Below are 26,892 nucleotides of genomic sequence, written 5' to 3' on the forward strand. Positions count from 1 at the left end.
TCTCCAGCACACAGTAGGCACTCACTGCGTATCTGTTGAGCGAATGCATAACCCCGCGTACTTGTGAGAAAACCAAGTCGCAGAAGAAGCCTGCCGTTCGGTGTGGTTATGCAGCTGGGGGCAGCTGAGCCGACCCAGGGCCCCCGTGGCCTGCCCTGTCTCCATCTTGTCTGCTGGGGCTCGGGCCCAATGGACGGCTGAGCGGAGGGGGAGGTGGGGGGCAGGAGGCCTGAGAGCCCCACGGACGTGCCCGTAGACCTTCCCTCCCGCGCCTGCCTGCCTCTGATAGATGCTCAGCTCCGAGGTTTTCTCTTTATTCCTCCCCTCTCTCTCTTTTTCTCCCCACTGGGTCTTTTTAAGCGGTAATTACAGCCGAAGTGGACAATCTGTCTTTTTATTTTTAGGCTTTGACGCTCAGACACCAGGCCCTGGACAGCCAGCACAGCCTAGAAATAGGTGGCTGACGCCCAAATGAGGCTCTGTTGGGGCTGCCGGTGCGCAGGGCTTGTGAGGAGGGGTGGGGTGTGGATGTGCACACCCCTGCAACAGGCCAGGACGTGGGGAGAGCCCTGCCCAGGGAGCCAGGAGACGGGGCGTCTGGCCCCTTCTGCTCTGTGACCTCGGGCAAGTCCCTGGCCCTCTCCGGGCCTTACTCCAGCCCAGGCACAATGAAGGGAGGCCCAGATAAGCTCCATGGGTTTCCAGATGACATCTCCAGGGCGGAGGGCCCCAGGGCTGGTCCGGAGGGGCTTTCCTGGCGTCACTGTGCTGAGAGAGAACAGGAAGGATGAGCCAGCCCCGGAGAGACACCTGGACAGGGGGCTCTCCTGCCAATGAGTGATGGTCCTACATATTGTTAGACCTTTCCTCTCCCCCTCTGTTTCTTCCTGTGGCCCTCGCATTGTCATTGTCCCTAACTTATATCTGGCTCATCCTTCCTCCTTGGGCTGCCCTCCCTCTGCTCCCCTCCTCACGAAGGGCTCAGGGGCCACACCGTTCCACCCGCACAGGCTGACAAACAGGAGATGCCGCCCGGGGGCCTCTGGCTCCAACAAGCCCAGCTGTTTCCTCAGGGTGCCCTGGCCTCAGCCCAGCTGGCCTGACCGCCACCCCCCCGCAGGCTGCGGCAGTGACCGTCGCCACATGTCCACGCACCCGGTCATTCACTTACTCATTTAAAAACATTCGATGGGTGCCAGGTGCTGGAGATAAGCCATGAACAGACGAGGAGCTTGCTTTCTAGTTGGAAGAAACAGACAACAAAATCATAACCAAACGGAGAAGAAGTGTTAGACAAAGACGAGTGCTATGAAGACAAAAATAAAAAGCCAATGGCGTGGGGAGTCGCGCAGGGTGGCTGTTTCTGGCCTGGTGGTCAGGGACAGATTCTTGGAGAAGGGGACTTTTGAGCTGAAACGGCCTAGGAAGACCGTGCTGGCTGCTGGGGAGGGGGCTGGGCTCTGGTAGAAGGTGCCCACCCAGCTGCCCACCCAGGAGATCAGAAACTTGGCCTACATCATTCTCCCCCTCTGGGGCTGAGAAAGCCTCTGGGCACTTTAGGAGAAATCCAAGCTCGAGTCCAAGATTTCACAGAGCCGAGTCCTCCCAGAACCACTTAGCTCCTCTGGACACATAGGTCCAGGCCTGTGATGGGGGCTCTTCCCTCTTTGCTTTGAGGGGGCTGTGTCAGTGTCCCAGCAGGCTGAGCTACAAGGCTGCATATGGAGAAGAGTCCAGCCATGTGGACATGGCCCAGGTCCCATAGACCTGTGGTAGCAGAGCGGGGGCCATGCTGTTCTCCCAGCACCAACGGCTCTGTGCCTTATGTGACAAGAGGCTCAGGAAAATGGAAGGGGAGGGGTCATGAAGGATACAATTCACGGCTGCCTTCACCTCCAGGAGAAGTTGGTGGCCTGTTCTTCCAGCTTGGCCCAAGGGTAGGGGTCTTCAAGGCCGGAGTGGTGGGAAGAGGCTGGGAGATAGGATGGAGCCCCATCCGGACAGCCCCAGGCCTGCCCCATCGTAGGGTGCCACAGCTGACCCTGATTCCCAGCTGCGGGCTTCGTCAGAACTTATCTCTCAGGCAAGTCCCTGGGCCTCGGGCAGGGACTGGGACAGCAGGAGGAAACAGCCCATCCTGGAGCCCGAGGGCACCGGCCGAGCTGAGCCTGGGTGGGAGGACCGCAATCAAGGTGGCCTCTGGGCCTCCGCTTGGAGTGGGGTTGGGGGGTGTGGGGGGTGGAGACCAGACAAGGCAGCCTGCGGGCTGGCACTGAGCGGGCGTCCAGGGAGATCAGGGAATGAGGCTCTTCAGCTCATGGCAAGGCCCCTCTCGGAGCACAACCACACAGCACCCTCGCGTCCTGTGCCCTCATTCTGCCAACCAAGCAATAACAGAGCAAAGAGTTACGGGGCCCTTATCCCCTGCCAGCTACTGTTCTGAGCAATTTACGTGTGATCACCCTGTTCATTCTCGAAACCTATGACGATCCCATTTTACAGATGAGTAAACTGAGACACAGAGCTGCACAATAAACATGGCAGAGCTAGAATTTGAGGCCGAGCAGCTTGCCACTGTCTGCTTCTAACTGCCCGTCTCCCCGCAGCCTCGGAGCCTAGGGCTGCAGCCACGCATCCGAAGGTCAAGAGAAGGTGCGTGTGTGTAGTATCATAGCACGAAACGCACAGCGCAAGGGCTCCTGCCAGCGCCCTCATTGCTGGGGCCCAGAGTGCCCCCGGCTCCCCGAGGGAGGCTGGGGCAGGCTCACGCGGCCCTGCCTGCTGGACCCTCTGGCCTCCTTTGCTGCTGCGGGTTCTGGCTCGGGCTCTGAGCGCCCCAGCTTTCCATCGGCTCCATTCCAAGTTCTTTTATTAATTCCCTCACTCTCCAGCAAGAGAACTTTAATTAGCCGGGCCGATTTATCTATATAAATACAAACGGATGGCACTCCGCGGTGGGCGGGGAAGTGGAAGGGGAGCTGGGCCAGCGGGTTGCCTAGGGCAGAGGAAGTGACAACCGCGCCTTCCCAGCAACCAAAAATATGACTTTAATATCATGCGCACGTGCGGCGTGCGTGTGCGCTCACCGGCGGCCAGGCAGCCCACGGAGCTGTGGCTGCGGGCACCGTGCGTGCTGTCACTCATGATGGGAGAACATGTCTCCAGAGCTGGGCTGCCTCTGACTTCTCGGGGAGGTCTGAATGTCCCTCACTGCAGAGCGACATTGACGTGTTCCTGCTCGTGGTAGGCCCTCCCTCGTATCCCTCCCCAGGAGGACAGGGAAAGCATGACAAAATCACCGTGTTCAAGGGCTCACTGGACTTCAAGGACTTCTCCCAGGCTTGGGGACAGGGGACAGGCTGATGACAGCTGAACTCTTTGTCCAGCCCTGGGAGGCTCAGGATTAGAGAACGGATCCCAAGGATGCACCTTGGTCTTGCTTTCAGACGTAGCCCCAAAGGTCAAAGCTTTCTCACTGAGCGCCTGACATAGCAAGGAGACAGGCAGTTAGGAGCATGGACTGGTGACACGCTGCCCGGATGCAAATCCTGGCTCTGTCCCTTCCAGCTGTGCAAACTTGGCGGAGCTGTTTTCCAGCTCTGTGCCCTAGTTCCCTCATCTGTAAAATGGGAGCATGATAGCTCGCAAGGATTAACAGGTTTATCACACTTAACATGCTTAGTACAATACAGGGCATGTGGTAGGGGCCCCATAACTCTTTGCTCTGCTATTGCCCACCTGGCGATAGAAGGTTCCTGTGTGGTTTGCTCCCTTATGCCAAGGGTGAGATCATGGTGGATGGTGATGGTGAGAGCGATCGTGACAGTGCTGATAACAGTGATGGCATTTCTTTTGACAGTAGCTAACATCTACATCCCATGGGCCATTGTTCTAAGTGCTCTCTATCATCTCATTCAGAGTCGGGGGTGACAAAGAAGCAGCCTCTGTCCTCATGAGGTTCCTGTCTAGTAGGGGAGACAGGACCCATATGACAAGAGGCCTGAAGAGAAACAGAAATGTTATCCACGGCGGAGAAGATAGAGGAGGGGCAGCTCAGTGGCCTGGGGTGGTCCGGGACAGGTCCCCTGGAAAGGGAGGGGGCTGCAGCCACACTCCTCCGTTCTTTCCAGGAGGCTTATGTTGACTTGGTGCCCCCATGGTGAAGGGGGGGAGGGGAAGGTGTAGGGAAGCGATTCTGATAGAACTTTTCACAAGGTGGCAGGCTGCCTTTGGGGAAAATGCATTCCTTGTCACAGGACGCAGGTGGGCAAGGCCTGGGGAAGCAGAGGTCAGTGACACTGTGGAGGGGATTTCAGACCTGGGAGTGGCAGTGGTGGGGGATAGCGTATGACCTGTGGCTCCCTTCCGGGTCTGGAAATCTAACTGTCGAACGTGTTTATAGGCACACGCACACGTGCACACACACGTGCACACACACGTACACACATACACTACAGGCTGGTACGGCCCAGGTGTCCAGGACGTCTGCCCAGGGAAGGAGGCTCTTCTGCTCATGGCAAGGCCCCCTCCTGCATACCACAAGCACACAGTGACCTCGCATCCTGTCCTGCCTGGCAAGCACCACTGGAGCAAGCAGTCCTGGGGGCTCTCACTACAGGCCACGTACCCTTCTCAGCATTTTCAGGGTGATAACCCTGTTAATACAACCTACGATGTTCCCATTTTACAGATGAGTACATTGAGGCGCAGAGTGGTTAGCACAACGCTCCCAATGTCGAAGGGCTGTAAGTGGGTGGAGCTGGGGTTGGAACCTGGGCATTCGGTCACTATGATTCGTGCTCCTGACTGCCTCTAGCACATGTCACCAGCCCCCGCCGCCATCATTATTAGCCTCGTCTCGGGCAGTGTTTCTCTGCTCTTGGTGTCAAGTCTGTTTTTCGCTTGGAGCCACCGGCTGGGGCTAGGGTGAGCAAGGCAGTAAGAAGGCTATGTTTCCTGGTGGGATAGGGGATCTCGTGTCATCCTGGGGGTGTTGCCTGAACAGAAGGGGGCCCTGGGTTCATATCTGGGTTCCTGCACTTAGAAGCTGTGACACGTCAGACAAGCCCCCTGCCCTGTCTGACTCAGTCACTCTGCTGTGAAATGGGTTGGGTGAAGATCCAGTGGACGCGGGTATCAGACAGTACTCACCCGCCTGGGGGCCCCTCGACAGTGCCTGGGAAACAGTCAGAGCCACAGGGCTTTCCTGGGCAGTGAGTGTCCCTGGGCTCCTCTTCTTGGACCCTGTTTGGGCCTCAGAGAGGCTAGCGGGGTGCTGGCCCTCTGCCACCTGGCGTGCTGGGGCCGAAGAGGAGGCCCCAGGGTCCTGGGCCTGGAGCCCCATGGAACGGCAGACAGAAAACCCTTGTGTCGTGGCAGCTTTGCTGAGCGGAGCCCGAGAGCGGCAAACTCTATTCTTAGCCAGCGTCCCATCACGTGGAGAGGCAAGCGTGTCATTAGTGGGGAGGGAGGGAGGAGCTGCCAGATTTAACCCCAAAGGGCCAGGGCGCCACAAAGAACTAGAGAAGAAACCCAGTGCGCTAGGGAGGGAGGAGCGGAAATCTGAGTTGGAGCCAAAGGGCCATCCTGTAAGGGGCACCCCAGCGGACACCCACCCGTCAGACACCATAGCCCTGGGGGAGGAAGGTGGCCCTAAGGGGCCGAGAATTCTGCAGGCTGTCACCGTGTGCTGAAGGGGGCGCTCTAAGGGGATCTGCGAAGAGCCCTGGCAGGAATCAGGAGGTCAAATCTAGCCCCATCCCCACCACCAATGGGCGTGGCTGGGGACAAGTCACAGTCTCTGGCCCCCGGTCTAGGTCTGAGGTATTAAACTCAAGGGTCCCTCTGCTGTGGCATTTGTGACATGGACCGAAGCAGGGTAGGAGCTGAGAGCAGCACCCAGAACTCCAGTCAAACCCTTCACGGGGCCTGCGAAGAGCCAAGGCATTTATCTTTGCCCACGAGAACCCACTGCTCTAACAGAACCGTCCCATGTTCTTACTTCATCCTGATGAGCCCTGTGTCCATTATCCTTCTAGCATGATCCATCAGTGGACGTAGCTGTGAGGGACTGGGGTTAGACTAGTCTGATGGTGTCGAATGAGGCCGAGCCAGATGTGAGGGTGAGGGAATGGCCCAGATGAGGTAGGACCCCGGGGAGAGGCAGGGTGGCCTGAGCATCGGGGGGTGGGGCGGGTGTGCAGCCAGGGGATGCTGGAAGGGACACTCCTGGGTTGATTCATGACGCAGGCGGAGCCAGACAGCAACCCCCTGCTTTCCTGAGTGACCTCTGTGTCTTTTCAACCTCACTCCTGTGTGCCCCAGGCTCGCCTCCCCAGCAGAGCCGTCTGCTCCCCAAGGCCAGGCCGGCTGCCCTCGTCCTCCTCCTCCGGGCCCACTCCGGGCACAGCCTGAGCTCAGCTCCTCGTCCTGCCAGCACGGAGCCCACCGGCTCCCGCTGCCTCACCCCTGCCCCCTCATGCCGGCCGCTCATTTCCTTTCTCATTAATCACTGCTGGGCTCCAGCGGTGCCCTTCCCTCCCCAGCTCATTTGCCTAAAGAAATGAGTTGCTTTGTTGAGAAGAAACAAATATCTCCCAGTTCTATTTCCTCTCTCCCCTCCCCAGGCCACAGAGATGGGGGGCCAGAGGCCTCCCTAGGGCTCTCTGAGATGGAGGCTGCAGGGAGAGCAGCCTCAGTTTCCCCACATAAACCGGAATGAGCAATTTCTGAGGAGGCCTGAAGGAGACAGTGGTTTGAGGCTCAGGTAGGGGTGGGAAGGGAGGCTGGCTTCCTCACACCCCTGCCCCATAGGACTGAAGCGGCTTGGATGTGGCTTTGTTGTTTTGTAAAGCCAATGAGCCTTGGTTCCCCAACCTGAGAACAGGAACTTGTCAGCTGGCCTCCAAGAGCAGATCCCGAAACCCCGTGGTGCGGGACATGACTCATCACGTCCTGGGGGAAGAAGGTGGGGGAGACGGTATTCCAGGAGCTCCTGGAAGGAGAGGCAGTGGAGAGGGGAGGCCCTCCAGCACGGAGGGACTCGGGTGCTGCCCAAAGAACAAGGCTTGCGGCTTGCACCTGCCCTTCCATCCAGACCCACAAGACTGTTCCAGGTGCAACACTCACTCATGGGCGCCAGGTCAGGGATGGTTCCCGGGGTGGGCTGGACTCTGCCTAGTCACAGACAGGGCCTGAGGTCAGACATCACTGGGTTCAAACCCTTAGCAGTTAGTGAGCACAGGCAAGGGCAATGTCTCAGGACCTCAGTAGTCCCATCTGAAGAATGGAAGTCAGAGCAGCCGCCGCCTCGCAGGGTTGCCGGAGGACTAGCAAAGACCCTATAGATGGAGCACTCGGCATAGCACCAGGTACACAGCGAGTGCCCTGTAAATACTAGTTAGTAATTATTACTGTCATCATCGCGATCTCCCGCTTAGGGTGAGAATGCGAGCAATAGAGAGGGGCCGCATTACAGGGCATTACAGGGCCAGCCTCGAGTCAACTGGATTTTTCAAACGTAAATTACAAGCAAACGGCTACTTTTCTGTTATTGCTGGTCGAGTGTGGCCCCGAAACCCCTCCTGGCTGATGGAGAGCAGGCACCGGGCCCGGCCCCAGGGCTGAGGGCCCAGCCAGCTGTCCCAGGCCGCCAGACATCCAGGTCACCAGCCACAGGTGCAGAGAGGAAACCCCGTCCATCGGCCCTGGAAGTCACAGTCTTAGGAATTCTGTGGCCTCTCCAGGTGCCACCATTGTGCTGACTGTCCCATTAGGCCCGTGACGGAGCATGCTGCAACTGGGAGAGACCCCAGTCCTGAGCTGGGATGTGACCAGCCCACCGGGCTGTTTGGAGCCAGAGGTGCCCCCTCTCCCCACAACTTACCACCAAGTTTGATGCTCTGGGAGCGTCCTGGACCCCCAATGCCTAGGGATGAGCTAAGATAAGCAGAGAACCCCTGAGGCTCTGGAATTAGACCAGAAGAAGGCCAAACGGACAGATTTCCACTGAGGAAAGTTGCACCTGGCCAGTGCCCACGAGGAGATCCCATGAGGAGCCGCAGGAAGGGCGGGACCCGGTCTGGGGCTCTGTTGGGGGGCAGTGATGCCCTCCCTCTTCTGGTCTGCTTCTCATCACCCCCACTCTGGAAGGAAGGGTTGGGATAAAGCCCCCCCCCCCCATGATTTCAGATCCCTACCCGCTGAAACAGCTAGAAGCTGTAGCCACAAAGGCTGAGAGAAGAGGGTTGGCAGATCTGGGGCAGAGGCTCTTTCCAGAATAGGGAGGACCTTCTTGACTTTACCATTTTGCCAGAGGTCTAGCTGAGAGAGACCTCAGGACCATCCTCGGCAGCTAAATATGATAGCAGGACTGCCACATACAGTTGGGCAGGTTGTTCATTGCACAAGGGTGCCTGACTGAACGAGTGATTATGGGGCTGGGATCCAGGATCACTCTGTTCACCAAGTCACACTCTTCAGCATGCAGCTGTATCTGCCCAGAGCACAAAGGTACCATATGGGCCAGTAGCAGCATGAGTGGGCTGCTCCCAGCCTCAGTTTCCTGAACTGAGACACAGGGTAATCCCTCCTCTTTCAAGCCCCCATCTCTCAAGGGAAGTAGAGTCAATGAGTGGTTGAGAAAATCAATACACTACAAGTGCTTTGAGCTCCTTGAAGATAAGCTTCTGACAAAGAGGGAGGTGATTGAAGGCCCGAGCCCTCTCTCTGCAGCCTGACAGGGATTTCGGAACGGGTCAGGATGTCTGGGCTGAGTGTGCGTGTGCGGCAGATGCTGGTCTGTGGACACTGGCTTCTGTATCCATCCTTCCTGCTGGACTGGGGGCCCAGACTTGTGTCTCCTTGATTTCTGAGCTCCCTGTGTCTCTCCCAGTGACCTGCGGATTGTGGGTGATGGCTGCATGCTTTTTTCTCATGGAACTGAATTTTCCTCCGCTCTGTTCCCTCTACAAAAATTAAGGAGCCCACCAAACACACCCAACTTCCATCCGGGAGTCTGGACGCCTGGGTTCAAAGCCTCACTCTGCCACCACTACGCGGCCACCTCTGACCTCTGCCCCTCCCTGGACGTCAGTTTCCCCGTGTGCAATGTGGGGTGTTAGCTGGCTGGAGGGGCTCCCTCCCTCCCGGTGCAGTCTGGAGCTGTGGACTCCTCGTTGTGTACATGTGTCTACACAGAGCCCCTCTTTTGTCTCTGAAGGCAGCTGAGATAAAACAGCCTAATTTGCACCAGGGAGACGGTTCCTCTGCCCGAGGGGCTGCGGGCACAAATTGGGCCGTCGTGTTGCATTACTTCCGCCAAGTTGGGCCCCACCATCTCACCTCTGTCCCCCTGGCGAATGGGACAGTGAGGGGCAGACAGCACAGTGGGGCAGGGGGCCCGTGCCGCCACCAGGCCCCCTGACTCCACCATCAAAGGCGACAGGAGAGGGAGGGGGCTCAACCAGGGGGGATTTTTAATGACCCCAAATCCTGGCAACTCATTACGTCTCTGATAAGGCAATGGGAGCTGTCACTCCCAGATGCAGCCAGGAGACTCCCTAGAGAAATTCTGCCGCCTTCTCGCTAATCTTCTTATAAACATTGTTATTTATTTTTTCTTATTTTATCCGACATGTGTCAAGCAGTCCCTCTAAGCCTGTGACATCTCCAGGGAGGCTGGAGGAGGCTGGAGGAGGGCCCTGCCCCCTCCCAGCCCCCGGCAGCACGACCCCCGCAGCCCTGCTCTCTCGCTGGCCGAGGCTCTGCCCCGGCCGGTGGTGGCTTGGCGATGCCCACGGGAGCTGGGGCTCGGGCCAGGCGACGCTAGACATCTGGGGGCTGGCCGTCAGAGTCAGGGCACTGCAGGCTGTTCTGACTGGGGCTGCTTCCAAGGACAAGGAAGGGCTGCGTGCCACCACTGGCATCTGGAGCCACCCCCAGGCCTCCGCCCCGTGCGTTTGGTTAGGACCCAAACTAGCGATCACTGCAGCCGCCACCAAGAAGACTGGACCGGGCACCGTGCTCAGTGCCGCTCACACACGAGCTCTCGTTCACCCCCCACGCCAGCCCCATGAGGTTGCTACTGACATCAGTCCCATTTGTAGCTGAGGAAACAGGCCCAGGGTGGTGAGCCTGCTTGCCCACAGTTGCTCAGGCAGGAAGGGGCAGACTGGGACTGGAACCCTGGCGCTCAGATGAAGAGCGAACGCAGCGTGCCCAGCACCTCCCATGGGCAGCCTTCTCTGAATGCCCCTGGAATCCTGGGCACAGAAGGCACGGCCAGGAATCTTCTCCGCATTTCACAACCGAAGAAACAGGCTTGGAGGCCCCGGGACAGCTCCAGACAGCATCTCCCGGATGTTATCCTGTGTTATGGGGTGTGAGATCCAGGGGGGACTTCTGGCCCTCTGTTACAGGGACTAGGACAATGCTGAGGGTGGGAAGGAGGCCAGAGCACTTCCACAGGGCATAGGAAAGAGTCCGGGTCTAGGAGACCCCCTCCCAACTGTAGTGCCTGGCACGTGTTTGTGATAAACCTTATAGATCTCTCCCAGTGGATTGTTATTAATAAAGCAGGCTGTAGAACAGTGCCTACGGCACAATCCCATTTGGGCGAATATGGCCTTATACGTGCGTCTATGCGCGCACTACACACATTGCAGAGCGAACAAGAGATTGGATTTGCTGCTTTCAAAATAGCCGAATTGAAGGCCAATATTTGTGCATGCCACATTTTGGGGATCCTGAAACCAAAGCAAGACATGTGTTTCTTAAAACAACATTTTATTTCTAGCTCATTTTAGGTTTACAGAAGAGTTCTGAGATAGCACGGAGAGCTCCTGAGAACCCTTCACCCAGCTCTTCCTACGCTAACAGGGTCAACAGCTTGCTAACCTTCGAATTTCACCAGCTTCTCTGTTGGTGAAAAACCGTGGATTTTCATGACATCCTATCTGGGTACATGACATCCACAGGACTTCTCACTGGCGATGTTGACCTTGATCACAGGTTAAGGTGGCGTCTGCCAGATCCCTTCACTACACAGTTACTATTTTTCCCTCTCCATAATCTATTCTTAGAAGCAAGTTGCTAAAGCCAGCCCGCACTCAAGAAGAGAGGGATTAAACTCCACCCCCCGGGCATCTATGAATTTGTGGACAAATGGGAAAACCAGCGTAGTAATTCATAAATTGGGAGGGGAGACACTTTGAAGTTATGCAAGTGTCCTGTCTCTTCTTCAAGTTTTGCCTGTAATTTCAGCAGCCATGGGTGGAGCCAGCCCCTGGCAATTCCTATCTTGGTGTTCTTTTTTTTTTTTTTTTTTTTAAGATTTTATTTATTTATTTATTTGACGGAGAGAAAGACAGCCAGCGAGAAAGGGAACACAGGCAGGGGGAGTGGGAGAGGAAGAAGCAGGCTCCCAGCAGAGGAGCCTGATGCGGGGCTCGATCCCAGGACCCTGGGATCATGCCCTGAGCCGACGGCAGACGCTAACGACTGCACCACCCAGGCGCCCCTGTCTTGGTGTTCTAATGGTGATTTTCTGCTTCCCCCATTCCTTCTACCTTATTCGCTGGAATTCAATATTCTTGTTGTTTATTGTGTTGCTCAGATTGTTCCAGCTTTGACCATTGGAAGCTCTTGTAGGCAGACTCTTCTGTTGTCTTGACACGGCCCCTATAATATGTTTGCATATAAGCGTATCATGTGGTTTTTGTTGATTTTTTTTCCTTTTTTTTTTTTTTTTTAATCACTACCTCATTTTCTGACACCACAATGCTCTGGGATTGTCTTGTATTTTCTCTGCCCAGCCCTAGAATCAGTCGTTTCTCCAAAGATTCTGGTTCCTTTCATTGGAAAATGGTATTTCGAAACCAAGAGCTGGGTGCTAGGAAGGCACACATTTTTAAGGTCCACTTTTACAAGCATCTGAACTTCATAGCTGGCAATGACTTGGCATCCAACATAAGTCAGGGGTCCTTCCGCACTGATAGTTACATATGTTTATGTGACACGCCTGGACCTCCACGTCTCCTTCGCACCTCGCCGGCAGAATGACTTTGAATGGGCGCGGTGAAGTCGAGGGCTGTCGCCCTGGGTTCAAGTCCACGCTGCTGGCATTACCGTGCCTTGCGGCCGGCTCTCCAGCCAGCCTGCGGGACTAGCGTCCACCTTGCTCATCTGCACAGTCAGGGCGTGCAGAGCCAAAGCGTTCGACACATCTTCAAAATGTCGATGAACCATTTGGGAAATATTAAATTGTGATTTAATGATTCTCCTCAGGTTTTACTCAATTACGAATTTAATATTCTTGACATTTTCCTTCACTCCTATGGACCCTCCGAGACTTCAGACTGGGGAGGCAGCCCCAGAAACAAGGGTGTGATTGCAAAGGAGCCAAGGAGGGCAGAGGGCCTCACCTCTCTGGCTAGCTTCCCGTATAGAACGGGAACAATGAAAACAAACGAGAGAACGATGGAAAAAGGCACAGGTGATCGGTATGAGTTGTTACCATTCTGTTTGCAGGACGTGAAGAGCTTGGGCTCAGGATCGTATCGGACCTTCGCTCAAAACCTGGCTTCACCACCCATCACCTGTGTGATGGGCAAGTGGGCTCACCTCTCTGGGCCTCGGTTGTCTATAAAGTGGGCGCCAGTTCCTGCCTCGGGGTTGTCACGGGGTCCAATGAGATCATGAGAATCAAGTGGGTAGCACGGTGTCTGACCGATGCTCACTCAATGACTGACAATAATAACAATAATAACAATAATCACACTTAATAATAAGAACAAAGTCCCAGTGATCAGTCTGTGGGGATGTTATGGGGGTCGTGTTGCATGGTTTAGGATCAGAACAGGAATTGATTTAAGTATTCATTATTTATATACCTTTAAAAATGCAGACTTTACTTTTTAGAGCAGTTTTAACTTAACAGCAAAATCCAATGAGAAGTATAGACATTTCCCATACACACCCCTTGCTCACCCCCAGCCTCCCCCATTGTCAAAATCCCACACCAGAGTGTTACATTGTTCCAACCAATGAAACCACACTGACACCGCCTCACCAAAGTCCACAGTTTGCACTGGATTCACTCCTGCTGTTGTATATTCTATGGGTTTTGACAAATGTATAATGACGTGTACGCACCATTACAGTGTCAGACGGAATTATTTTCACTGCCCTAAAAATCCTCTGTGCTCTGCCTACTTATCCCTCCCTTCCTGCCCCACCCTTTCCCCCAATTCCTGGCAACCCCTGATCCTTTTACTATCTCCATCGGTGGCTTTTTCCAGAATGCCATGCGGTTAGAATCATACAGTACGACGTAGCTTTTTCAAACTGGCTTCTTTTACTTAGTAATACACACGCATGTCAGTTTCCTCCATGCCCCTCCATAGTTTGTAGCTCATTTCTATGTAACACTGAATAACGTCCCATTGTCTGGATGAACCCCAGTTTATTCATCTATTTCTCTAACGAAGGACATCTTGGTTGCTTCCAGTTTTGGGGAATTATAAATGAAGCTGCTAGAAACATCCGTGTCCAGGTTTTTGTGTAGATAACACGTTTTCAGCTCCTTCGGGTAAACACCAAGCAGCGTAATTGCTGGATTGTATGGTGAGAGTACGCTCAGTTTTGTAAGAAACCACCCAACCATCCTCCCAATAGGCTGTGTGTGAGAGTTCCTGTTACTCCACACCCTCGCCAGCATTGGGTGTTGTCAGTGTTTCGGATTTGGGCTGTTCTAACAGGTGTCTAGTGGTATCTCATTGCTTTAATCTGCAATTCCATCAAGACACAGGATGCTGAACGTCTTTTCAAATGTTGATTTGCCATCTGTATTTCTCATTTGGTGAGGCATCTGTTCAGGTGGTTTGCCCTTTTCAAATCAGGTTGTTTTCTCATTGTTGAGTTCTAAGAATTATTTGACTATTTTGGATAATGACCCTTTATCAGATGTGTCTTTTGCAAATACAGTTCCCCCGTCTGTGGCTTGTCTTCTCATTCTCTTGACAGTGCCTTTCCCAGAGCCGAAGCTTTTCATTTCAGTGAAGTCCAGCTTATCAATTATTCCTTTCATGGATGGAGCCTTTGGTGTGGGATCTCCAAAGTCACCGCCACACCCAAGGTCATCTGGATTTGTCTCCTTTGTTCTCTTCTCGGAGCCTTATCATTTTACATTTAGCTCTGTGATCTATGTGGTGATAATTTGCGTGAGGGCTGTAAGGGCTGTGTCCAGAGTCCCTCTTCACATGTGGGTGTCTAGCTGTTCCAGGGCCTTTTGCTAAAAAGAACATCTTTGCTCTATTCACTTGTATTTTCATCTTGGGTTTTTCACAGGGCATCCCTGCACAGAGTCCCCCAGGCTCCCCAAACTCGCCCCTTATCCATGGCACTGTTCCAGGAGGGAAGGGCATTTGCAGAGAGACCCTGAGCCTGACGGCCGGAGCCCTGGCTGGGCAGGGGCTTCAGCCAGGCTTCTTCTGCTCAAGGGCAAGGAACAAGGTCACATGCGGGGCCAGGCACCTGGAGTTGGGAGCCGGGGGTTCTCAGTGCAGGGCTATGGAGGGGTGACTAATCTCCAGGTTAGAAGGAGCAGGCTTGACCAAGGAGGACTTGCGGTAGGGACTTGGCAGCCTCAGGCCTCTGTGGAGAGTAGGAGCAGAGCCTAGGGCCGGGGGACCCCGCAATCAGGTCTGTGAACACGTTCGCACACACTCACCTTCCCCAGGAACATGGATGGCTGCTTAGCAGGCCTCACCAGTCCCCACCCATCACACTCCCATTACCACCTGCCTTGGCGGGATTTCATTTGGGGCACCCAGCTCCTCTGTGGGCTGGAGAGTCTTGGACCTCTGAGAATGAGGTAGGGACGCCCACCCCGGCCCCAGCCCTCCTTATCCAGGCTCCATGGCCTGCAGGCTGTATGCAAGTTGCAGCTAGACAGCGGGGCTCCTGGAGACCCAGGCCTCCCACCTCTCTCTCGGCTCCTGTCTCCTGTACAGAGGAATGGGGCTGCTCGTGGCCTGTTCACCCCCACGAACCGGGTGCTCTGTTGGCCCCTTCCCAGCCACGGTGTCTCACTACATCCTAAGACAAGCCCACAGAGCTGACATCGCTACCCTCATGCCATTCCTGGGAGGCCCAGGAAGGCAACCACGCCAGTGGTCAGAGCCACTTACCGCTTGGAGCATGCCACTGAGGCACTGTGAGCCTCCGTGTCCTCACCTGTAACACAGACGCCTCACCCCTCCCGCGCTGGGCTGTCGTGAGGCGCGTGGGGGGCAGCAGATGGGGCGTGCACGGCTGTGCGTGGAATAAACGGTAGCTTGAGCCACTATTAGGGTAAGTGGCAGCCTGGGGCGTGAAGCCGGGGGAGCCCTGAAGCGCGTGCCCTTCCTTCTACTCGCACTCCTGGCCCCCAGCAGACCGTAGAGCAGCCCCTTCACACGGGCTCCGGGGGCGCGGCTGCCTTCAGGAGACCCCTTCCTGCCACCCCGCCTCTCCTCAGTCATATTTCTCGGCGCCGTCCCACAGCGTGGGCCAGGGCCGAGCCAAGAGATGCCCGGCGACGCGGCCAAGGTCACGCCGTAGGTTCCTGGGGTCCAGCAGTGCGCGCCCCACGGGAGCCATTTCCTGATGAGCGAGGGCCTCCTGTCTGCTGCCGTGTGACCCCTGCCCAGGCCGTGCGCGGGCCCATCGGGCTTGGACCCTGTGTCCCCAGGTCCGAAGCTCATTTTCTTAGGTCTGATGGAGGATTGACTGCCCGGCTGACACCCAACAAATCACACAGTTGCAAACACAGGCACAGTCACGGCCCTGGTGTACGGGTGGCACGCACACTCCCGCTCAAGCACGCAGTCGCTCACGGTCTCTCACACTCACACCCTCTCACAGCCCACCCTCATGCACAAGCTCAGCCAGCTCACACGCACAAATTCACACTTGTCATTTTGCACATTTGCACGCAATCTCACAATCTTGTACACACACACTTGCTCTCATACATTCCATTGCATGCTTATGAGTCCTCATACGCACAAATTCACCTGCTCACATGCTCTCACGCACTCGCGTGGCTCTTGGACTCCCAGTTCTGCGGTACCGGTGATGCTCTCTCACACCTGGGAACATCCCGGCGGAAGCTACTTCCTGCTCCCCTCCCCAGATCACAGCGTTTGGCTGAGTCCTTCCGAGCTCAGCTCCAGACTTGCCTCCTCCAGGAGGGCTCCCCAGTTTTCCCCAGCCTGCTGGGGCCTCCCCGTAAAGTCGACAGCAGCCTCTATCTCTGCTCTTGTCCAGCAGCCAACGTTTGCTGAGCACTGACTACGTGCCAGGTGTGCTGGGCCCCATGGCTTCCTGCACTGGCTGGAGAGAACCTTTGGAGGGCAGCAGGTGCCTCACCATCTGTGCCCCAGCACGGCGGAGGGGACCCGGACACATGATAGCTACTCAGAGTGCCTGTGTCAACAGCTGAGGGCTCTCCTTCTCCAGGCTCCTGTTGGCCAGCGCCTTTCCGGTGACCAAGCACGTACCAAACCTGGCTCTTGCCCCTGCAGTTCCCTCCTCCTGCAGCACCCTTCCCCTCCACGCCCGTCTCCTCCTGCATGTACGTGCAGACCATCCCAAGCACCATCTCCCCAGGGAGGGCTTCCGCAGGTCACCTCCCAGAAGCAACTAGGCTGACACTTGCCTGGCTTCCCCAAGGGGCCAGGGGCACCTGGAGAGCCGGGCTGGGCTCCAGGCAGCTCTGTGTCCTCAGAGCCTCACACAGGGCAACTTCGGCCAAGACAGACTTCCTCAATGGAAAAGCCTTTTTCTGCAGAATGACAGAAACAGGTGACAGAGAGCCCCAGGCCCCCCTTCAGCCGAAGCCCCATCCTTGCAGATGTGACAGTTCGCAGACTTGACAGAGTCTCTTGCCTCCGGGGTGAGACCCATGCCCCACCTTCTTCCTTCATGGTCAAGTTAAGTGTCACTTTCTCCAGGAGCCTTCTTGTTATCCCGGATCTGTTCAGATGCCCCGCCCTGAGCCCCCCAGCCCCCATCCTTGCTCCTCCCTGCTCTGTTGCAATTGCTTGCCCTGCATCTGTCACCCCAGCCTGTGCAGTCACCTGTCCTCACACCTGCCGCATGTCCAGGGCCCAGCATGGTGCTTAGGACACAGCAGGCTTTCGATAAAGGCTGCAGGAGGGGAGGGAGGAGCAAAACCCCTGCCGGCCTGTCCTCCCCTCCGTGGTCTCGTAGGTAGTGGAGCCTTCTTTGGAACCTTCAGTCCTAGCTCTTTGGGTCCCCAGATCTCCCCTGACCCCAGCATGTTCTCAGGTGCCTGAGCGTTCCCATTTGATCCTCTGTGCTGTAGGCCAGGCTACCCAGAGGCTCTTCCCAGATTTACGAAGGACACACACATCCCATGCGTGGGAGACCCTTGACCTGGGGCGAGCTGGCGATGGCTCATGCCCTCACTCCTGGGCTGCTGCCCCCCAGAAGCGATGCTGTGTCTGCCTCCTTTGATAACCTGGCCTCTTGGGGGGACTGGCGGGGCCTCTCTAAACACTGCCCGGGGAAATGAGGGCAGAGCAGGCCTTTTTTCCCCTAGGAATCCGGATGGGGCTGGAGGAGACAGCTGCCACCGCTTCCTGGGATTGCGGAGCTGCCAACGGGGATGACGGGAATGGGGAGGCAAGGGGTCACTGCGTCCTGATGGCATAGTGGGGGCACACATTCCTGCCCAGGGTTGAAGTCCCGGCCCTAAGTCTCCCTCACCATGTGACCTTAACTGAGTCAGGTGACTCTGGGCATCTCCTTGGCCTGTCATTCCAGGGCCTCCACCCTTTGGCCGGAAATAGTCTTCCCACAACCCTTATTACTTCCTTGGCAATCCCAGACACCCAAACTCCCACCCACACCCTGTAATTTCCTGCCTCCAGGATTTCGCCCACGGTTGTTGCCTCTGCTGAAGTGTCTCTTTGCCTCCCAATTCAAATGGTGGAAACTCTCCCCATTCTTTGAGCCCCAGGGAAAATGCCACCTCCTCCAAGGAGCCTCCTCTGACTGCCCCAATTACCATCGTCTCCTCCTCCACCTAAGTTCTCAGAAGCTCCACTCTGGCTCCTGCAGGGTCCTGCCCATACTTTCTCTGGCCTTCCACAGAAACATGCATAGTGGTAAGATTATAACCAGAACAACTCTAGGGGTGCCTATCTCATGGTAGCCCATGTAAACAGCACCCCTTGGAGTTGTGCAGTGCCTGGCCTGTGCGACTGAATGCTGCAGTCCTGCCTGTCCCACCTCTATGGACTGCTCTGAGCGTCCCATGGGATTATGACTCCTGGCTCAGTAGGACAGATGTAGGTGCCCCTTTTCTTCTGCTCATCCTGCTTTCCTTCCCCCTCTACTCCCTCTCCCCGGGGTTCTCACCCAGACCCATGGCTTAAATGCCATTTCTAAACCAATGGCTGATACCCAAGTTGATGTCTGTGGCACTAAGCTCTGCCCCGAGCTGCAGACTCTCACGTGAGCCCGCCTCTGGGAATCCCATCTGGAGGTCTCACAGGCGCTGCAAATTTAATTCAGCCAAGCCGACCTCTGAGTCACTTCCACACCCTTGTTCTTCCTCCAGTCTTCTCGATTTCTGTAAAACGTCAACCCTCCAGCTGAACTCCTCAGCGCTGTCCCTGACCCCTCCCTTCCCTGTCTTGCTACGGCCAATCCATTAACCTGTCCTGTGGCCGGCAGCCAGGTGTGTCCCGCATCCGTCTCTAGATCTCCGTGGTCCTGCCATCACCCGCTCCAGACAGCCACCACCTCTCCTACACACCCACTTGGAGTCCCTCAGGAGCAGAGCGACAAGGAGGGGGTTGCAGGCCACACGTGAGTGAGTGCAGGAGAGACAGGGAAGGGGAAAAGCCACTCCAGGGTGGGTCTCCTCGAGTGACTGATACAGCTGGGGGCCAGACCAGCCCCCTGGGGCATTTGTTTACCGACTCTCATCCCCCTTGCCAGTCCTAACGCCCTGTCCCCCTCCTCCTCCCAGGCTGTCCCTTGCAGGCTGAGCGAGCTCTTCCCAGAGGAAAAGCAGAGAGGGCCCGTGTTTGGAGGGGCTTGTCCTCAGCTCCTCAGCGGCAGCTGGAATCACCAGTGGGCCATGGGCAGTGGCGTGGGGCACCGGAAGCTGCTGTCACAGCTCCCATAGCCATCTCCCTACCCGCCCATCCACACGTTACCACCAAGGTGACCTTGTACAAACATAAACTGATTCTGTCACTTTATTGCCTATGACTTTTCAAAGCTCCCCACTGTCCTTAGAACAAAGCCTTTGCCATGACCGACCAGGCCACCCCTGACCTCCCTGCCTCCCTGCCTCCCGGCCCTCATCCTCTACTTCCTCACTAAGCTCGAGGCACACTGGCCTCCAGGGGCCTTAGACCCCACAGGCTCCCTCCAGCCTTAAGGCCTTTGCACTTCTCGGCCCTGCCTGATGACACCCCCACCCCCCAGTCTTCACGTGGCTGGCTCTTCGGCATTCAAGCCTACACTTCGTGTCACCTCCTCAGAAAGATCTCCCTGGCCACCGAATCCAGGCTGGTCCTCCACGCCCGTGCTCTCTAGCGTGTCATTCCTTTTCCTCAGGGCACTCCTATCTAACCCACTAACTTGCTTGTTGGCCTGTTTCTTGCCTTTCTCCCCCACTTGCAGCTGGTCAGTCATGGTCATGTATGTGTCCCCAGGGGCCAGCCCAGTGCCCAGCGTGCACGGATGCTCAGGAAACGCCTGCTGAACGAATACATTGAACGGGTCAGTTTCTCCCAGAAGCAAGCAGAGCCTGAGTCGGGGATTCGTGTGTGCACCTGCTAGATTAAGAGATGCTCTCAGGTGAGCCCCATGACAGTTCAGGAGGCAGATAGGGCAGGAAGAAAGTCTAGGCAAGGTGCGGGGGCAGCCCAGGTCTAGCCTCAGCCCTATCCCACCAGGCGAGGGGTGTGGCTTCCGGACGACCAGGTGCCACCTTTAGGCCAGGGTGATTCTTTTGTGTCCCCATGCAGTCATCGGCTGAGAGTGCCCCAGGTGAAGAGGTGGGATGGGGTGGGGGGCACTGGCGGCCAATGCTCCCAGCAGCTGGGAGAGAGGCGCAGGGGGCGGGGAGGGGCACTCGCAGGATTTGTGGCAGGAAAGGACTGCCCCTCTGGAGCTCAGAGACCTCCAGGGCTGAAGGGGCTCAGCAGCCTGGAAATCCCAGGAGCAGAAATCAGACTTCTGACGGTCCGACCCTGTCTGCAAATGCTTCCTCATATCTGCCGTGATCCTGTCTGCTGCTGCCTGAACCCGTTTTCTCTCTGTGTTTTCTCCCTGGCCCTGAGAAGAGTGGGTGAGCATTTCCCCCAGACGAGCCTCCGAGTCCCCTCCGCATCTGGGGCTCTCTGAAGCTGTTCGATCACAGCTGCCTACGGCCATCCCATCAACCCTTCCCCGGCCGCAGGAGTTTCTCCCTGGAGCACTGGTTCAATTCTGCTTATTTCTTGAAAAATGAAGGCCTGGGAGACAGTGTGCCCACAGCCAAAAAGTCTGAGGAAGCCACGGGAAAATGTACTGACTCCTCTTCTGCCCCTCTTCTGGGTGCGTCTCGGTGATTCAGAGCACAGGGCGGGCGGAACTTGGCATTGACAAACAGCCCGGCCCACTGACCCTGCTCTTCCCCTCACCCCAACAGCTATTGACTGCCAGGGCACTCGAGTTTTTCCCTGTTCTGTTGGCTCTTTTAATTGAAAAATTTAAAGAAAACGCCTGTTGATTCCAAGTAACGGATAAGCCACTCGCTCCTGGGCCTTTTTAATCAGGAGCCTGAGCCTGGCTTGAAGCCCAAGGAAAAAGAAGGGTGGGAAGAGGGGAGCGTGATTCAGATTCTAGGGGGCTCCCCACCACTCTCCACAAACTCGCACCCGAGCTTCCAACACTGGGGAGAAAAAGAACAATTTAGGAAGCTTCCTCTTTCTAGGGTTTGACGATCCTAATTTTTGAAGCATATAATTATCCCTAACATTTACACTACGCTTTGCGTTTACAAAGCAATTTTCATTTGTAAAGCCCTTCCACATTTATTGTCTGGTTTGATCAAGCTGTTTACTGCAGGGGACAACTGGCCCAGGAGTCCTCCCTCCACTTACCAAGCTGTGCATCGGGGCCGTGGAAACCCCACTCCCAACAGTCCTGGGAAGGAGTCTGGGCAGAGATCATTGTCCCATTTTATAGATGGGGACATTGACGGTCAGAGAAACTGTAACTCACCCAAAATCATACAGCACGTGGTCAGAGGGAGACCTCTGAGTCCTACCAAGTACTCTGCTTCTTACAAATGAGGTTTGGGGGTCAGTTGGTTGTTAAGATGCGAGGCTCACCCATCAGGCTCCTGCTGAATGCAGATCCCAGTCGGACTTGAAGAAGAATTTCCTGAGAAGAAGAGTGATTGATCATTGTAATGTGCTAACCAAAAGATTTCCGCTTCTGCAGAGAATATTCCTCTCAGGCTAAGACCCGGCTTTAGAGAGAGGGACCGGATGATCTCTCTAAGCCCTTTCCAGCACGAGAAAGCTCTGATTCCCAGAGTGCTGGGAGAATGAATGCCCGTCAGCCTGCAGGCAGGCCCCTCGGCCTGCTTATCTTCCTCTCGGCACACACCAAGACATGAGTCGTAGAAGGCGCAGGGAGAATTTATTACATTATCAATATTTAATATCTCCAGGGTGGTGACATCAGCAAAATTGCCTGACCTGGCAGAGCCATCTATGTGGACAGTGGGACAGGCCCTTCATCTCTTGGACATTCCATCCTTCCCACATGGGGACAGGTGCAATTTATGGCCTCCTCCAAGAAGCCTGGGCACTGTGGAGGGTGACACGTCTCTCCAGCACCTGTGTGCTGGCCTGGGGGACTTCTCCCCTTGGCCCTTCACCTGGTCCAGGCTGGGAGCTAGTGAGTGTTCCTTGGGCCTGAGACTGGGGCTCTCCAGATGTTCTGAAATATTAGATGAGCGTGGGGTGGTTGACCATGCTGCATGACGACCCAGGCCAGGGTCCCAGACCACACGGCTGGGCATCACCTCTTGGGCAGATGATTTCACCACTCTACCGTCACCAACGTTTGAGCGAGCCTGGGAGAAACGTGGCAGGGGGCCAGAAGACATAAAGTCCGGGCTTCGGTTTCTTTCTTGGTGGAATGGGGGTATGGTCTCTGCTTCACAGATTGGTTGTGAGGACTGAAAAGGGGTTCCACTTGATCTGTGGACCTGGCCCAGGGCTGGTGTAATCTACCTGCGGTCCCAGCCCCTCCACGGCACCTGGGGGGAGCAGGGGAGGCCCCAAGGCCTACTGGGAGCAGGCCAGAGTGGGGGCTGAGGTCCAAGAGAGGGAAGGGATGAGTGTGAATGAGCAGGTAGGTGTTTCTGGCTCTCCCGGGCCCTCGTGTAATCCCCGTCATTGATAGCTGGAGGAACTGAGGTGCAGAGAGGCTAAGTGATGCGTTCAAGCCAAAATCTGAACCCCGGGCTCTTTGTCTCTGGTTGTGTCCTTAAACTGCCGTAGGCCTGGGTGAGATTGGGAAATTCGAGGCGGTGACAGAGGCCGTCCCAGCAGCCAGAGGGGCTCTAGGGAGCACCCAGAGTCTGTCCCAGAGGGGACCCCTCTCCCCACGAGCCTCTGGTCCTGCTGAGGATGCGTTACCCCCACCCAGTCTGACCAGCACATCATGGCGTCTCCATCAGGAGCAAAGGCCTGAGGGTCAGTACGTCCTAAGGTGCCCAGAGAGTGGCTCCTACTTCCTCTGGAAGGAGGGGACACCAAAAGGACAATTCCAGTGCTGTTTCAACACAGGAAGAACCTCTGGCTTGGCCCTGGTTGGCTGTATGAATGTGAGCAAGTTCCTTCTCTCCCTGGGCCCCAGTTTCCACATCTCTGAAGAAAAAGGCCAGGCTGGAATATCAGCATGTGCTCTCACGTGATGAGCACAGTATGGTCTCCGCCCGTGGGAAGTTCCATCCGGCGTCAGAGATTCCCAAGGAAATGGGTTGTGACGATGTCACCCATGTCAAGCCAGGAACAGGTGCTCGCCCGCATTGTCCCAACCCAGCCCGCAGATCCAGGGAAGCTGAGGGGCAGGGCAGCTGTTGGAGAAGATGGGGCGTTCTGGAGCATGGGTGTGACTCAGCATGGGGAGGGGGCAGCGGGACAAACAGGGAGCTGTCAGGAGGGGTGGGGAGGTGTCCCCAGCAGTTCTGGGCCCCAAGGTGAGGGTCAGGCCGTGAGGCCGAGACAGGTCGGAAGTGGAGTTCAAGGCAAAGGACATGGCAGAGAAAGGACTTGACATCACGTCCGCCTGGCTTGAGGGCAGCAGGGGTAGAAAAGTGAGCTATGCCAAGAGGCCTGACTGTGGAAGGGCGGTCACAGCAACTTCCTGCAGGCCGACCGAAACAAGAGAACTGTGTTCCCCTGCAGCCCTGGAAGCCAGAAGTTCGAAATCCTGGCGTCTGCAGGGCCCTGTCGGTAGTCTCCCTGCGAAGGCGGCTAGGAAAGGTCGTCCCTCGCCTCTTCCAGCTGCTGCTGGTTGCAGCGTCCTTGGCGTTCCTTGGCTCATAGATGCGTTTCTCCTCTCTCTGCCCCTGTCGTCACGCAGTGTCTCCCTGTGTGTCTGCTCTGTCCAAACTTCCCTCTTGTAAGGACACCAGCCGTTGGGTCGGGGTCCGCCCGAATCCAATACGACCTCATTTGAACAGCTGACATCTGCAAAGACCCTATTTCTAAATAAGGTCACAGTTCCCAGTGTCAGGTGGACCTAGATGCTGTTCAAGCCAGTAGAGGAGGGCTGGCCGCAGGGTGGGAGCAGGCATGACGGGCCTGACTGAGCCTGTCTGAGAATGTGGCAACCTGCTGAGACCAGAGCCTATGCGTTGCAGACAGGGCTTGGCGGGAATGGCTGGGAGGAAGGGCTGGAGTCCTTCGTGGGAGCTTTAGCGGGCCCCGGGGGCCCACTTTTAGCGGGGAACTTGCCCCTCTGTGTAGCTTCTGGGGAGTGTGGGAACAGCTGAGCAATGGGCCAGCAGGGCCAGGAAAGGAGGCGGCCCATCCCGCAGAGCAGGGTAAGCAAGACAAGCACGGCAACTCTCTCGTTGTCGTCCCCGCTGTCCTCCGCTGCTCTGTGTGAAGGGGCCGGCCCCCTCTGAACCTCCCCCTCCCCGTGCGAGACACGAGGGCTGCTCCTGGCTGACCTCCACGGGCCCTGCTGGCGGTGGGAATTTGTATTTTCAGCCTGGTGCTCCCCAGGATAAGGGAGCCCATGCCAGGGATGCTGGGACTCCCCTGAGCCTGGCTCCGGAGGCACTTGTCAGCCCCTGACGTGAGCATCAAGAGCCCCCCAGCCCTTACACACAGCCAAGCTCATTGTTTCATTTTTCGAGAGAAATCAGGGCATCTGGTGTGGCTGAGTGTCGCAGACAAGGGATGGGGGGGCATGAAAGGCAGCGGGCAGGGATGAAAATTGTGCTTCTCCTAGCAACCCTGGCTCTGTGCTTCTGGGCTGGGGCTGCGGGACAGCTGCCATCCCCAGTCAACGGGGTGGTAAATATACCCGGGCTCGCCCCCTCCCCCCACGGAGAGCAGAGCAGGGGGCCGCGTTCCCATGAGGGCGCTCAGCGGCATCCCCCACTCAGGTCCCTCCTAGGGCCCCTCCCGCTTCCCAGGAGGCTGGAGTGGTCCTCCCTCCATGGGTCAGCTCTGGCCTCACCTTCCGGTGGCATGCCCTACCCTGCCGCCAGCCCCCTCTGGGTCTGTGGGCAGCCAGAGGGTCGGGCCCCTTGGCCAGACTCCCAGAGCCAGAAGCCCCTTGATGCTGAATGTACATGGCCACACACACACACACACACACACACACACACACACACAAGAGCAGGGTCACGTGCTTCCATCCACATGGACCTGGACACAGACACGCCTGTCTACCCACATTCACGGTTGTCCACACTCACACAGAGACAAACATGAAGTCCCCCAACCACAAGGCCCACAACCCCCAGGACCAGTTCCTGGTCGGCACAGGCACGGCTCCGGGTGGGCTCCGTGTCCGCGCCCAGGAGGAGGGGGCTGCCGTCCCTCCCTCCCCCTGCTGCCTGACGGAGCCCAGCGTGGGCAGGGCCTCACTCTGCAACCCCTCTGTGCTTGGGAAAGGGGTGCAGCTTGTTTCTCGGCCCCTGCCTACCCTTAGCGCATGCAGGACACACCAGGAGGACCCCACTCACCCCCATGGCTCCCTCTCATTTTTTTTTTTTAAAGATTTTTATTTATTTATTTGACAGAGAGAGAGACAACACAGTCAGGGGGAGTGGGAGAGGAAGAAGCAGGCTCCCAGCAGAGGAGCCTGATGTGGGGCTCAATCCCAGAACGCCGGGATCACGCCCTGAGCCGAAGGCAGACGCTTAACGACTGCGCCACGCGGGCGCCCCTCCATGGTTCCCTCTCCTAATGTGGATACTCACACAAGCAGCCCTGAGACAAGAATTTGAGGGCAAGTCGTTTATTTGTGAGATGATCTCAGGAAACTTGGTGAGGGAGCGAAGTGGAAGGTGTGGGGAGGCGGTAGGAAAGGCAATGAAAAGTGTGTTCCTGAGCGGGTTCCTGCTCGGAGCAACTGGGGCTTGACCCTGCTTGGATTTTTCTGGAAGCCTGGTTGGCACACACTTCAGAACCGCTCCCTTCCTCAAGGGGCAAGGACACCCAGGTGTTTATTCACCATTACCACCCCTCATTGCTTGAGGACGGTCAGCTCCAGGGAACGGCTGACTAAGCAGGCTCCTCAACCCGATACCCTCCAGAAGACAGACACTGAACATGGGCAACAGCCCCCGGGTGACTGCCAGTGTGGACTGAAGGGGTCATCCAAGTGCCTGTGCATCCTGTCCCACTGTGTGCACATAAATATCCATGTGCAAGCCACCCACACTCTCACACTCACACGCATTCACACCATCATACTCACATCCTCATGCGCTCACACACACACCTGTGCACACATCCTCACCGTTCTCCGTCCTCTCCCCACCTCGGTCCTCTGCTCCTGACTACCTGCTCACGATTTGGTCCAGAGAAGTAGGGGACTTGGGCCTGCCATCTCCCAGAATGGCCCATTCTCCTGGCTATGGGGAGTCCTGTGCCCCATCCAGCCCTAGGAGCCCCTGCTCCCTAAGCCCTCCCCTCACCTGCCCCCCACTCCACGTGACTCTCGGCTTTCAGCGCCGGGCTTCAGCCCAATCTATCAGGCTCAATCTCAGGCTTTGAAGCTGGAGAATCCCCAGGCGGACAAAGGGGCGGCTGTGGGGTGGGGGAGTCTGGGTGCCAGCCCAGGTGTGCTGCGATTATCTCAGGGGCCTAATCAAGGTGCCTTGTCCCAGCCCCTGCCCCTCCCACCACTCCCCATGCTGGCTGCCAGGACAGCGACAGACACCTGCTAGGTCCCTGACCCCTTCCCTCCCCTGCTCTGCTTCCTTTTGTACTGGCACAAAATGGGACAAAGCCAGGCCCCACCTGGTGAGGGGGAGGCCCCAGGGCTCCCACTTTTCAGCTGTGGCCATGCTTTGCCTGTGAATGCCAAAATTTTGTATTGGGCAGGAGATGCCCACAGAGAGATTGACAGACAGACAGACGGCAGCCCAGCATGGGCAGCAGGATAAGAGATGACCCGTCCTGCACAGCTGCCCAGGGGGAGGTGCCCTCGGGGGAGTGGGGGGCACCAGGCGAGAGCCCTGCGCTAGGTGTAACTCCACCCTCCTCAGGGACCATGCTAAGATCTCTTTTGTCCCCAGAGCCCAGGTGGGAAGCAGGGCCAGAGCCAGCCCCATCTTTTGCA

The 26,892-nt window shown here is 56.6% G+C and overlaps 1 long non-coding RNA gene across 1 annotated transcript; it reads right to left on the bottom strand.

Annotated features, from left to right (window-relative positions):
- Window positions 1–385: 385 nt before the first annotated feature.
- Window positions 386–5,392, bottom strand: LOC113258918 (uncharacterized). Its single transcript, XR_003317404.4, has 3 exons — window positions 5,152–5,392; window positions 1,172–1,239; window positions 386–768 (listed from the first exon to the last, which is right to left on the bottom strand). It is a non-coding gene; the product is annotated as an uncharacterized LOC113258918 (long non-coding RNA).
- Between the last annotated feature and the right edge of the window lie 21,500 nt (window positions 5,393–26,892).

This window comes from Ursus arctos, unplaced genomic scaffold (genome assembly GCF_023065955.2).
Source record: "Ursus arctos isolate Adak ecotype North America unplaced genomic scaffold, UrsArc2.0 scaffold_7, whole genome shotgun sequence".
In the NCBI taxonomy this organism is placed as follows: Eukaryota; Metazoa; Chordata; class Mammalia; order Carnivora; family Ursidae; genus Ursus; species Ursus arctos.